The following is a 12034-nucleotide window of genomic DNA, read 5'->3' as shown; positions in this document are numbered from 1 at the left end:
TCCCAATGCAAGAGTAGAGGTCCTTTTTAACATCTGCCTGGTAGGATTTCACAATAGTTCTGAACAAGTGACTGCTCTGTACTTCTGCCCTTCCTATTTTTAGTATATTGCTGTCACCTGTGCCTTCTCAGATGTGTATGTGTGAAGGAGATGGATTCCATAGGTGTTCGGATGAAAGAGGAGCCAACCTGAGGAACTACACCTAAAGAGACTCATCTGTATCTGGAACTGATTTAGATGCAGATCTTTCAAGCTTGATACCATAATAGCATTTGACTTTTGTGGATGATCCCAGAAGTTGGCCTGACTGCTGGCAGGTGACAGGAGCTCCAGGCATATTTCTCCCCATCCCTGCCTTCTGCCAATTAGGCAAACTGTTCCTGTGTGGCCCAAGCCCATTAGGCCCACATGGAAGGTTACATTACCTTCAAGCTGATTGGAGAGGCCTATTGGCACCGGTATCGGCTCTGTCCTACAGTCAGTGTTCCCCTGAGTTAGTTACACCCCTTCTACCTGCCCTTTAAAAGTGTATGTGTCTGTGAATAAACCCGGACATGTTCCCTGAAACTTGTCTCCCTCTGGTGTTCATGGGAAAGGATGCTGCCACCCTGCTTTGTGTCGCTTTGCAGGACAAAGCCGCAGACTTTTAGAAGAGAGAGATTGTATTTTCATGTGGGAAGTTTATCTTGTGGGAAGTTTATTTTGTGACCAAAGGGAAAACTTTTCTTAGATGGCCACAATACCTCCTTTTTTTTTATATGCACAATCCTTTGTAATGTGACTTTTTCAGTTTTCCCTGCAGGAAGTAGAGTTTAATTTTTCATACCTTGGATCTAGGCTTAGCCAAATGACTTTCTTGACCAACTCTAGAGCTTGTAAAATGCTTGCACATTAGGAATAATCCTCTGTTGTCCTCAAACAAGGATGAGAACAGTCCTGATGTAGCTGCTGGGGACAACACATGCAGTCGAACAATAGGGTTGCCAGAAATGTGAGTGTGATAAGGCCAGATGGACCATCTAGTCCCAGCCCCATTTGTACTCAAATGAGTGAGACCAGTAAACCAGAAGAACCACCCAACTGATCCCAGCCCAAATCGACAATCCTTTGAACCATGAACTAGTAAGAATCTTGTTGTAAGTCACTAAATTTTGGAGCGTTTTTTTAGAAATGAGTAACTTATACAAATTCTTCGCTGAAATTACAATTTAAAATAGTGGAATATCTCCAAAAAAGCTAAATTAAATACTATGAAAAATAATTCTCTCTTTTTACTATTGCCTTTATTTGCTTGAATACAATCTTTTCATTATTAACCTCAAGTAGATCCATTGACACTCTACTTGTTTCCTTCCTTCCTTCCTTCCTTCCTTCCTTCCTTCCTTCCTTCCTTCCTTCCTTTCTTTTTGAAAACTTTAGTGTTTGATGTTGGATCCCCTTGCAAGGTGCCTTGGTAATTAAGAAATTTGGGACTTGCTTAACTTCTAGTCTACATTTCATTCAGTCTGTCACATTTTATGGCATTCCTTCTCTTCTAGTGGGAAAATTCTTTGCTTCCCTAAAAAGATTCACCCTTCTATAACCCCATCCCAACAGCCTTTTCTTCCTTTGCCATTTGGCTATTTTGTATTTACTTTCCCAAGTCTGTTCTTTTTGGGCCAAATAGAAACATTTTACCTGAGTTCCCAATGAGTTATTTGAAAACTTCCCAGGCTTCTTTATGGTTATTTACTTTCAAAACTATCTCTTTCATGTTTTTTTCTCTATTAGAAGCCCACATTTTGTCATTTCTTTTCTAAAATGTAGGACATTTGTGTTGAATAGTTTTGGTTTTCCTTTCTTGCCAGAATGCTGGACTCAATCAGATGATAATTGCTACTGAACAGGCCCTCACTGATGGACAACATCTTCCTTATGAACAACCCTACAATGCCAGCACTTTGACTTTTCTGAGATGGCTGGAAATAGAAGCTTGCCTCTCCTACACTTGAGCTTTTTGGGAAGGTATAGGTGGAAATAAGGTAGACAGAAAATGATATTTTACATTCTTTGACCCTTCTCTGATGAACTAGCCTTCTCTCTGAGGACATACCACTATTGCATTTATATTAGTTATTTGTGGAATCATTCTAGACTCAAAACATTTGAGAGGCTAGACCAAGTTTCTGTTATATTTGTATCTTGTAGCATGAACTCAACATATAGGATATATGTGAGATCTTCTAGAAGTTCATAGAAAACATGTATTATGAAAAAAACTATTTATGGATTTAAAATTTTCTCAACAAAATAAACTCATCTTTTAATACCATTTTCCAAGAACTTTTTGAAGTTCCCCTGTACATTATAAATATCTGAACAAATGAACAATTAGATCACTTGAGGAACAAATGCAAGCTGTGAGCCAGACCCAGAACTCCTGTGATGGGAAAGTGATATGGCTGCATCAGATGAGTGCCCCTTCTGAATGAACTGTTTGTGAGTACTCTTAGTCCCCTAGCTTACTACACTTACCTTAAAGCAAAGACACAGAGCTAAAGACAGAGCAACAAATAACACTTTCTTTCTGCATCCTAACCTGTATTTCAATACAGCTATCATGTATTGCTCCAAAGGAGTTTGCACCTCTTGTGTTTGGTTCTCTTGTTATTCCTAAAGCATGGAGAGAAACTCTGGAAAATGGAAATGGCAACCACTCTGACACTCCATTAAAACAAACAAGTCAACACTTGTAGTAAAACCAAAGACCTATACTTAAAATTCTATGAAAAGCCATGCCCATCAACGTCCAAATACAAGTGGCAATAAACCATCAGCAATGACAGTATCTGGTATCTTTATTTGTGTGGGTCTTTGGTAGTTCTGCGGATTGTGAACAGTGGACTAACCTGAGAACTGCAGTCAAAATGCCATGACAAAATTGTGCAGGGTCCAATTTGCACTTTTATTACTAAAAGTTCGATTGCTGAAGGCATCTGACTTATATGCTTTCAAAACAATCACGGAACTGTCTTCCAGGATAAACCATTGTCCAAGGAGGAATTGATAAGGATAGAATACAAAACTGAACAAGACAGAGACAGAAGGGCCCAGGAGGAGCCAATCTAGATAGAGGTGGGGAAAGGGAGACCATCTCAAACTGTACCACAATACATTGTTTTCTCTGGAAAAGCTTATTAACTTTTAAAAAAGATTTTATTTTTTAAATGTTAAAAAAGTCAATATTTGGCAGAGTGACAGAGAGAATGAGGAACTCTGATCTGCTTATTTACTCTCTAAATGCACACAATGACCAGGGCTGGACTAGCGCTGAAGCCAGGAGCCATGAATTTAATCCAGGTCTTGAATTCAATCCAAGTCTCTCTTGGGTGGCAAGAACTAGCCTGAGCTATCGCCACTGACTGTGAAGCTGGAGTCAGGAGCCAAAGCTGAGAATTGAGGCCAGGAGTTCTAATGTAGGATACAAGTGTCTTAACTGCTAGGCTAAATGTTGGCCCCAAGGTTATTTTCTTTTAAGTAAGTTATGGTTGTATCTAGTATAGTATAATTATTAAAAACAAGAGTGCAATATTAAAACAGGACACGAACGACTGTGAAAATGACATGACCACAAAATATTTGAAAACAGTAAAACGAATGTAGTAGTCAGAATAATGGCCCCCTAAAAGTGTTGACGATATTGGAGTAGGGTACATCTGACCCACTTGTCTTTCAAGGCCTACAATATCATTTGCTCTGGCCCTGCCAAGGCAACCACAAGCAGAACTTGAAATTCAATAAATCAATAGCAGGCTAATTTTTAATTTGACAATTTTGTCTGGCCCAGGAATGATGCCATAAAATAACCAAATGGCTCTTAGAGGAAAAATGGTTCCTCACTCCCTTAACCCCTCCAAATTGTGAATATGTTAGGTTGCAGAGCAGAAGAAAATTAACGTTTTGAGTGCGTTTTGCTGATCAGGTGATTTTAACTAGGCAGACTAGCCTGTGAGATCCAGGTGGACCCAATGGAGTGGAATGGCAGCTTGGTTTTACCCTAATGAGCTATAGAATTGAAAGATAATAAATATGTTTTGTTTAAGTCACTCGGTTTGTAGTTAATTTATTATAGCAGGAATAGGAAACTAACATAGCAATGTTTCAAAATATCTAAAAGAAAATATGGAAACGATAGAATCTATGAAAAACCAACATTAGTAAAAATTTTAAAAATTAGAAGTGAGGGAATTAGAGGAAAATGATGAGACTCATCCTTTTGTAAATAAAGCACAAAGGATATAAGAATGGAACTATTGATGTTGTCTACATAGAAGTAGAAGATGGGAAGGAGGAAAAAAATTAAAATACTAACCAAGCAAGAGATATAAAAAGAATCAAAAGAAAGTGATAAATGTAGAAGTTCACAGAAAAGATACAACATATTCAAGGAAACTTCAAAAATTTGTGGAACATGCAATTAAAAGATAAATTTATTTTGGTGCAAAAATTTTTGAAATCTATGCATAGTGTTATCGTAATACATATTTTCCATGAATTTCTAAAGACTCTTTACATGCATGGATTTCTATACTGAAATAGATTTAACTTTCAGTTCCATGTTCCACAAATTTTTGAATATCTCGTGAAAGACAGGAATCCTTGTATGAAAACCAAAGTAAGAAACAGGATGTACTTGAACAACAATAAATTTAATAGTCTTTGAAACTTATGAAAAGGTACATCACATACATGAAAAAAATCTGCAATAAAGACAAACATGGATGTCTAATTAGTAAAAATACTAGTGTAAAAAATCCTAAGGCATTGAAATTTTTATGAAAATCAAAAGGAAAGAAAATCAGATAGTCATTGGAATTTTCAACAGAAATACTTTGTTCTAGAGATCAATGGAGTAATATTTTTAGGTTCTCAAAGGAATAAAATGTGTGACATTTCCTATGTAGTCAACCCAACTTGACAACATAAAAGCTACAAATGGTTGTGAACATGTGGTAATTTAAGGAATATTATTCCCATGAGCTCTACCTGAGTAACTTATTAAAGAATGAGGTTCAGCTGACCAAAATTTGTAGAGACTTTGAAGTCAGTAACATAATGCTTACATTTCCTAAGAAAGTAGACATGAAAAAATTATGAAGAAATTTTAAGAGAATGGAGAGTATTTTTTGAAAAGTTGACTAACTTACAGATTGTTCTAAAAATACTGATTGAGAATAAAAGAATATTACTTTAAGTCTGATACCATGTAAAAGGGTCGGAGGTAAAAACATGTTAGTAGTTATTTTCAACATGGTTCAAAGTAGGGAATCAATAAACAACAGGCAAACATAAAATTCAAGTACCATAAAAAGATACTAATGCAAGTTTTAAAAATATCAGTATAGCATGTGTGTATAACGTAACTAAAGCAAAAATACTGGCATATTGATCATGTCAATGATTGTAAGTAAGCTTAGCTCACCCACTGTAACCAAAAGAACAACCAGCCTGATTAACAAAATTGAACACTATGCTGAATACCAGATATTGGTGAAAGTAAAATTAAGCATTAACTCTGTAATGCATTAGGATGTATAAAAATGTGACTTCTTAGTTCCAGTGCTAACTTTCTACATTTCATAATGTAAAACTCATGTAGGCAAGAAATATCTTTAACATCTGTTTCTAAATCTGAGTTAAAACCAATGGACAAAATATTCCTTAGAGTGAAGAAGGATACAGCATAATAAATAAGATAGATCTTAGAGATATATACAAAAAATCAATCCCAGTAATGGAGGAGACTTTTTCTATCAAGTGCACATGGAACATTTATGAAATTGACTAAATCAGTATCTAGAAAGAGAACTCAAATTATAAAAGCTAGGAGTACTCTTAATAGTATTAAGAAATTTGAAAATGTATAGCAAAATGAAAAAAACAAAAAGATACTTCCTTCTAGAATTTTTTTAAGAAGTTCTAATAAGTACCTAATGGATCAAAGGGGAGATAAAAAATAAAATTGCAAAATTCCTTATGACCTTATGACCATAGTAGTGGTATTTAATTCATTCTCCATTCTTCAGCTGAATTAGTTTCCTGAGTGTGGCTGCTGTAACAAATTGCTGTTAACTTGATGACTTGAAATAAGAGAGATACACTCCCTCCCAGTTTTGGAGGCCAGAAGTCTCAGTTAAAGGGCTCCTCTCCCTCTGGAAGCCTTAGAGAAGAACCCACTCCTCGCTTCCCCAGCTAATGGTGGCTGTCAGCATTTCTCGGCTTCCGTGGTTTGTGATTGCCTCACTCCAATCTCTGCTTCCGTCTTCATATCGTCTTCTCCCTGTTATATTTTCTGTATGCTTACCCCAAAACTCACTTTGTCTCTTTTTGATTTTATTTTTTACTTATTTATTTGAAAGGTATACAAGGATAGAGGGGAGAGAGAGAGAGAGAGAAAGGGGGAGAGAGAGAGAGGGTCTCAAGATCTCATCTCTGGTTCACTCATCCAAATGCCCACAGTGGTCATGGTGGGCCAAAGTGGAAGCTAGGAGCCAGGAACTCAATCCAGTATTCCACCAGGGTAGGATGAACCCAACTGCTTGAGTCATCACCTGCTGACTCCCAGGGTTCACATTACCAAAAAAATTAAATATCAAAACTGGGACACTCCAATAAGAGACAGGAGCATCTTCCTGGGTGACTTAACTGCTAAGCCAAATGCCCGCCCCTGACTCTTTCTTTCTGTTGAGGATACATGTGAGTGTACTTAGGACTTACCTGGATAACACAAAGTAAGCTTCTCCTCTCAAGAATCTTACTCGCAATGTTACAAAAAAAAATTATTGGCCTGCTTCCTGGTGAATTTTAAGAAGCACACCAGAAGGAGTTACCATGCAAAGTAATTTATTTTCAGTAAATAAGGAGACCTTGGGAAATAATTTGCAAAGTCATGACTTGAGGATCAGAAGAAATGAATACCTTATATTTTAGGGAGAAATGAATAAGTTCTTGTCATCACCTATAAAGGTGGATGGAATGTCACACAGGTGTATTTCAGAAACATGCTCCAACATAGGTTGTATGTCATGGTAATAAGGCTTAAGCTCCTCCTAGGGCGGAGATCTAAGTATGAAAATGAAGCACCTGGGGAACCTTTGAATGCTTTCTGACCCACCTGTTTGGCATTGCTCTTGCAGTAGGGTCTGGACCAGTCCATGGTGGATGATGGTTGAATTTCTCCCTGGAACATACCTGAACACCTAAAGGACAACTTTGAAGAACATCAGGTGTTTTTAGGGTCTTGGAATAGACATGAGTCACAATAAAGACTTTTGAGCTTCCCGAGGTGTTAGCCAGTGAGAATATCTTTTGCCTTCATGGGTTGCTGGGGTTAGGATGTGGACATATGTTTAGGGGGCTACCATTCAGCTGGCTATGCCATGCCATGAGACAATCCACTCTGAGGCATCCAATAAGGAGCCTTGTTAAACACAGGTGTGGACTTTAAATATAGGGTTTTCAACACCAGGAGTAAATAAAAAGAAGCAGAATGCTTTAGGAACTGTGGGAAAATATTTGTCACCTATCACCCAAGGCTGTGACAGCCTTGGAGTCAGAAAGTGTTTCTACTCTAAACTTCCATATTCATGGCAAGGTCCATTGAAAGACTTGCTACAACAAAGAGCTAATTTCTTACCTTTGTTTGGCTACTAGACTGCAAGGTGCCCCAGCCTGCTGGACCGCATTCCTGACTCATTCTGGATCTTGGAGTGCTATTTAGATGAGTGGCAATGACATTTTGATTTTATTTTACTTCAGTTAGAAAGGTAACAAATGCTCCTTTTTAACACTGTAGACAGATATACTTAAAAGTGAAAACTTTTCATCCCTTCTCTCCTTATTCCTCCTATGCTATTGCCATCACCATCACAATTATATCAATCTCCCAGGGATAACCATTGGTACCATATTGGGGTTCCACTTTGCATATCCTTTCACGTATTTGTAAATATATATAGTCAATATAGATGCATATCAAGCTAATTATTTGCATTTTTTTTCAGATTTAAGTTCTTTAGCCTTTATGAAGTAACAGTTATGTCTCATGTTCCAGGAAACAAAGTTTATCCTGAAAACAAAATTACTGATTGTAGTATAACCCATATATTGCAACAGTTCAGCTAAGAAATTACAGTGGACCATGTCAGGTGTGAGAACTGGCCAAATAATGGAAATCTAGATGCATGCTGAGACCAAGCACTCATTTAGCAATACTCTTTTGAGACAAGGGGGCAGAAGAAGAGATTGAGCTACCTGGACAGAAGAGTTTCTATTAACTCATGACCTATGGTATAAAGGTTGAGCTTCCCTTGTCTAAAAAGAAACAGACCTCCTCTCTTTCTGGACCAGACTCATACCAGTTCAGGGAGGCATGGCTGATGTAGACTGACCTACAACTCATTGTACATTCATTGTAAAATATAAGAACAAACTTATCAGCCTCCATGATAGTAAACATGGGCTCACAAAAGGTGCAATAAGGAGCAGTAGCTAGATTCTGGAAATCTCCACCCACTTCTCAGAAAAAAAGCATAGGTATTTCTACTCCTTCTTCATTAGAATGTACCTCCACCTTAACTTAAATGTACCTCCTCTTTCAATTAAAAAACCCATAAAATGTTAAACACTGTTCAGGGATGGAGCCACTCCCCTCTGAGTATGCCCACTCCGTCTGTGGAGAGTGTATCTTTGTTTTCTCAATAAAACACTTGCAGCTAACTACTTGCTATTCTCTGACTACTCTTGAAGTCTTTCTTGACACAAAGTCAAGAGTCAGTGCCATCTTTCTTGGTGAGGCAGGCAGGAGAATTCAGTTAGGAGATAGTAAGTGGAGCCAACTCCAGATAAAATTAAGACACATGCAACTCATCTGATCCTTTTTCTGGTGAGTTCATCTTTCTGCCAATAGCCACTTCATTTATGCCCTAAGATTAAGGGGTAAAATTCTCTGAGAGAAGAGTGAGACGGTGAGGCTGAGGAATCAGCTGAGCCACTTGGAAAGAGTAGACCTTATTGTCTCAAGACCTACAGGATGTGGGTTCCCTCTGCCTGGAGCAGACTCTTAGCAGTTTAGGGAGCCAAGGTTGACTTATATGGACCTCAGCTCTTACATACTTATTGCAGTACATTAACATGGTATATGGCACTCTACCAGCTGCCATAACAGTTAATGGAAGCCTAGGAAAGGAATGAAAAGGAGCAATTGCTAGATACTGAGAAATCTCCACCTACTTCCCAGACAAACCATGACTATTCCTCTCTTTTGTTAGAATGCATCTCCCTTTTACTAAAATGTACCTCCCTTTATATTAAAAAATGCATATAATGTTAAACACAGCTCAGAGATGAGACCATTCCCCTTTAAGTAGGTGCTCCTATTCTGTGAAGCATGTATCTTTGTTTTCTCAGTAAAATGCCTTCACTATTCTTTGACTCACTCCTAAATTCCTTCTAGAAGTGAAGTCAAGGATCTGGGTACCAGGCAGTCCTTGCTGTCTGGTGCCACTTTGAAGCACTATTGTAAATTGGAAATTGAGTAAGTGATTCATGCAGAGCCATCACCTCTAGTGGTTTCTATTTACTACTTGGGAAGCCTAGTTCATTTCCTTTTTTCTTTCTTTTTTTTTTTTTTATTTTTGCTTTGGCAGGGAACAGTCATCTACTTTATTTCCAATTTGAAATGCTCTATTATAACTACTAAGGTAAACTCCGATGCTTTCCTAATTCCATTAAGTATTTCTAGCTCTGTTGTCACATACATATTAAGTAAGGAATTCTCACCAAAAGCAATTTCATGTCACATCCTTCTCATGGAAATATTCTTTTGCTATTACTACCTTTCAGCATCATTTTCACTGTCATTCTCATTAACATATGCCCTTAGGAATGTCCATAGCTCTGAACTGGGATTTACACATGGATATAAGTTATCCATCTTTTCTTAAAAAGTTAAAAAGTCTTGGAGGGATTATAGAATATGCAGTAGCTCAAGTGTCATGAATTGGTGAACTGATCTTTTAGTCATTGAGCATTTTTGGAATCACTAATTAGATTCTGAGGTGAAGTATTCAACCAAAATGACACAAAGATATTCCCTCAGGGACTTCTATTCTAGAGAGGGATGAAGCAATAAACAGCAGAAGTAAGCAAAGTACTAGGCATATGAAGAGATGTGCATAAGATTGGAGGAAAATAAAAGGCGTATTAGGGATTCAGAGCATTGGAGTGTTGCACATGTGCAATTTTAATTAGAATGACAGGGTGGCCCTCACTAAACAAGTAATATTCAAGCAAAGATTTGAAAGAAGTAAAGGAACAAGACATGTCCATTTCTGGAGTCAGAACATTTCATGCAAAGGGATAATCAGAACAAAATCCCGAATGCAGGGCCATTCCTGGTGCTTTCAAACAACAGCAAAGAGGTTAGTATGGTAGACTAGAGTGAACAACAGGAGGATGGTAAAAGAGGAGGTTAGTGAGTTCCAGAGAGGGTCTGGCTATATAGGGAAGGACCTTCACTTTTAATCTGTCAGAAATAGAGAGTTATTAGGGATTTCAAGCAGATGAGTAACATTATCTGATTCAAGTCACTGAGGCTGCTGGTTTGAGAGCAAACTCAAGTGTGAAGGATGTGGAAGCCAAGTGACCAGATAGGATGCTGTTGCAGTAATTCAGGAGGGACATGATAGTGGCTTGGACCAGGATGCTATCAGTAGAAGCAGTGAAAAGTCACAGATAATGAACATATTTTGAAGATAGGACATTAAGATTTTCTGATGAGTTGGGAATTGAGTGGGAGACGGATACCTCTAAATTTACATCAAATTTAGGAAATCGTTTGTCACATGGTAGCCTTGAGATATTTATGACACATACAAATGGAGATGTTACATAAGCAGTTGGATATAGAAAAGGTAAAAGGATTAGCTGGAGAGAGATCTCTTACAGTCTTCAGGGAGTAGATGATTTGTCCCAACTGTGACACAGAGGAACATCAGGAAGAGATAGAAAACCAAGATTTGGACATTTCTCTGTAAAGCAGAAAAATGGAGAAACCAGCAGAGCAAACAGTAGCGGTCAGTGAAGTAGGAGGGAAGCTCATGAGACCACGAAAAAAGTGTCTGCAGGAAGAGTGATCAATGTTCAATGTTGTGAGGTCAAGGGAGTCAGGAGAAACCAACACATGAGACTGTAAGTGCAGAAACTCTTTAGAATAAAACAAAAGTACAGCAGAATTATGGAAAAGGAGCAAGTAGTCAAGGGCTTATGTTTGAATACAGGAGTATGGGCAGTAGAGATGAGACAGCCTGGTCTGCAGAGTTTGAACAAGTTTTAAATTTGAATGCCCTTTACAAGAGTATATTCTCCTAAGTTCTTCACACTATTCACTTACTATCATTCTCTTCCCTCTCTAGGTATTCAGGTTTGCAACTGTGTAAGAAACTCTAGGCCATTGTGGATTCAATATCTGCAGCAGTATTTGTAAACAACCTGAAAGACAAGTAAATTGTAAGATACATAACATATAATTTGTAAGAATACTGAGACTTTTTGTTAACTTTAAAATAAAAAATGTAATAAATGCTTTTCTTCTTAAATAATTTACAAAGCAAAAATTTGTGGAAGTAATTGAGGAACAGAAATTGGAAATATTAATCATAATGCAACATGACAGATAATCCCCTGTTAATACTTGGGCATATATCCTTCCAATTTTTGTCTTTTATTCAATGAAGCAACACTTAAGAAAAAAAAAAAGGCTCATTCTGTAAATAATGTTATGTAATTTACTTTTTGCATACAAAAAGTATTTTTGAACTTTTGAAATCTTCCTTATGAAAGAATCAGAATTTGTTTAATTGGTCACCTATTTGGTATTAATTACTTTATTTATTATGAATAAGATAACATGACAACAAATATCTTTACAGCAAATCTTTGCCTGCATCTTTTCCTGAAAGGGAATTTGAATCCTAAGTACTGGGAGGCTGCCTTA

The sequence above is a fragment of the Oryctolagus cuniculus genome, chromosome 8 (genome assembly GCF_051225735.1).
Source record: "Oryctolagus cuniculus isolate XC-2025 breed Fujian yellow rabbit chromosome 8, ASM5122573v1, whole genome shotgun sequence".
In the NCBI taxonomy this organism is placed as follows: domain Eukaryota; kingdom Metazoa; phylum Chordata; class Mammalia; order Lagomorpha; family Leporidae; genus Oryctolagus; species Oryctolagus cuniculus.
This window is presented reverse-complemented; position numbering follows the sequence as displayed.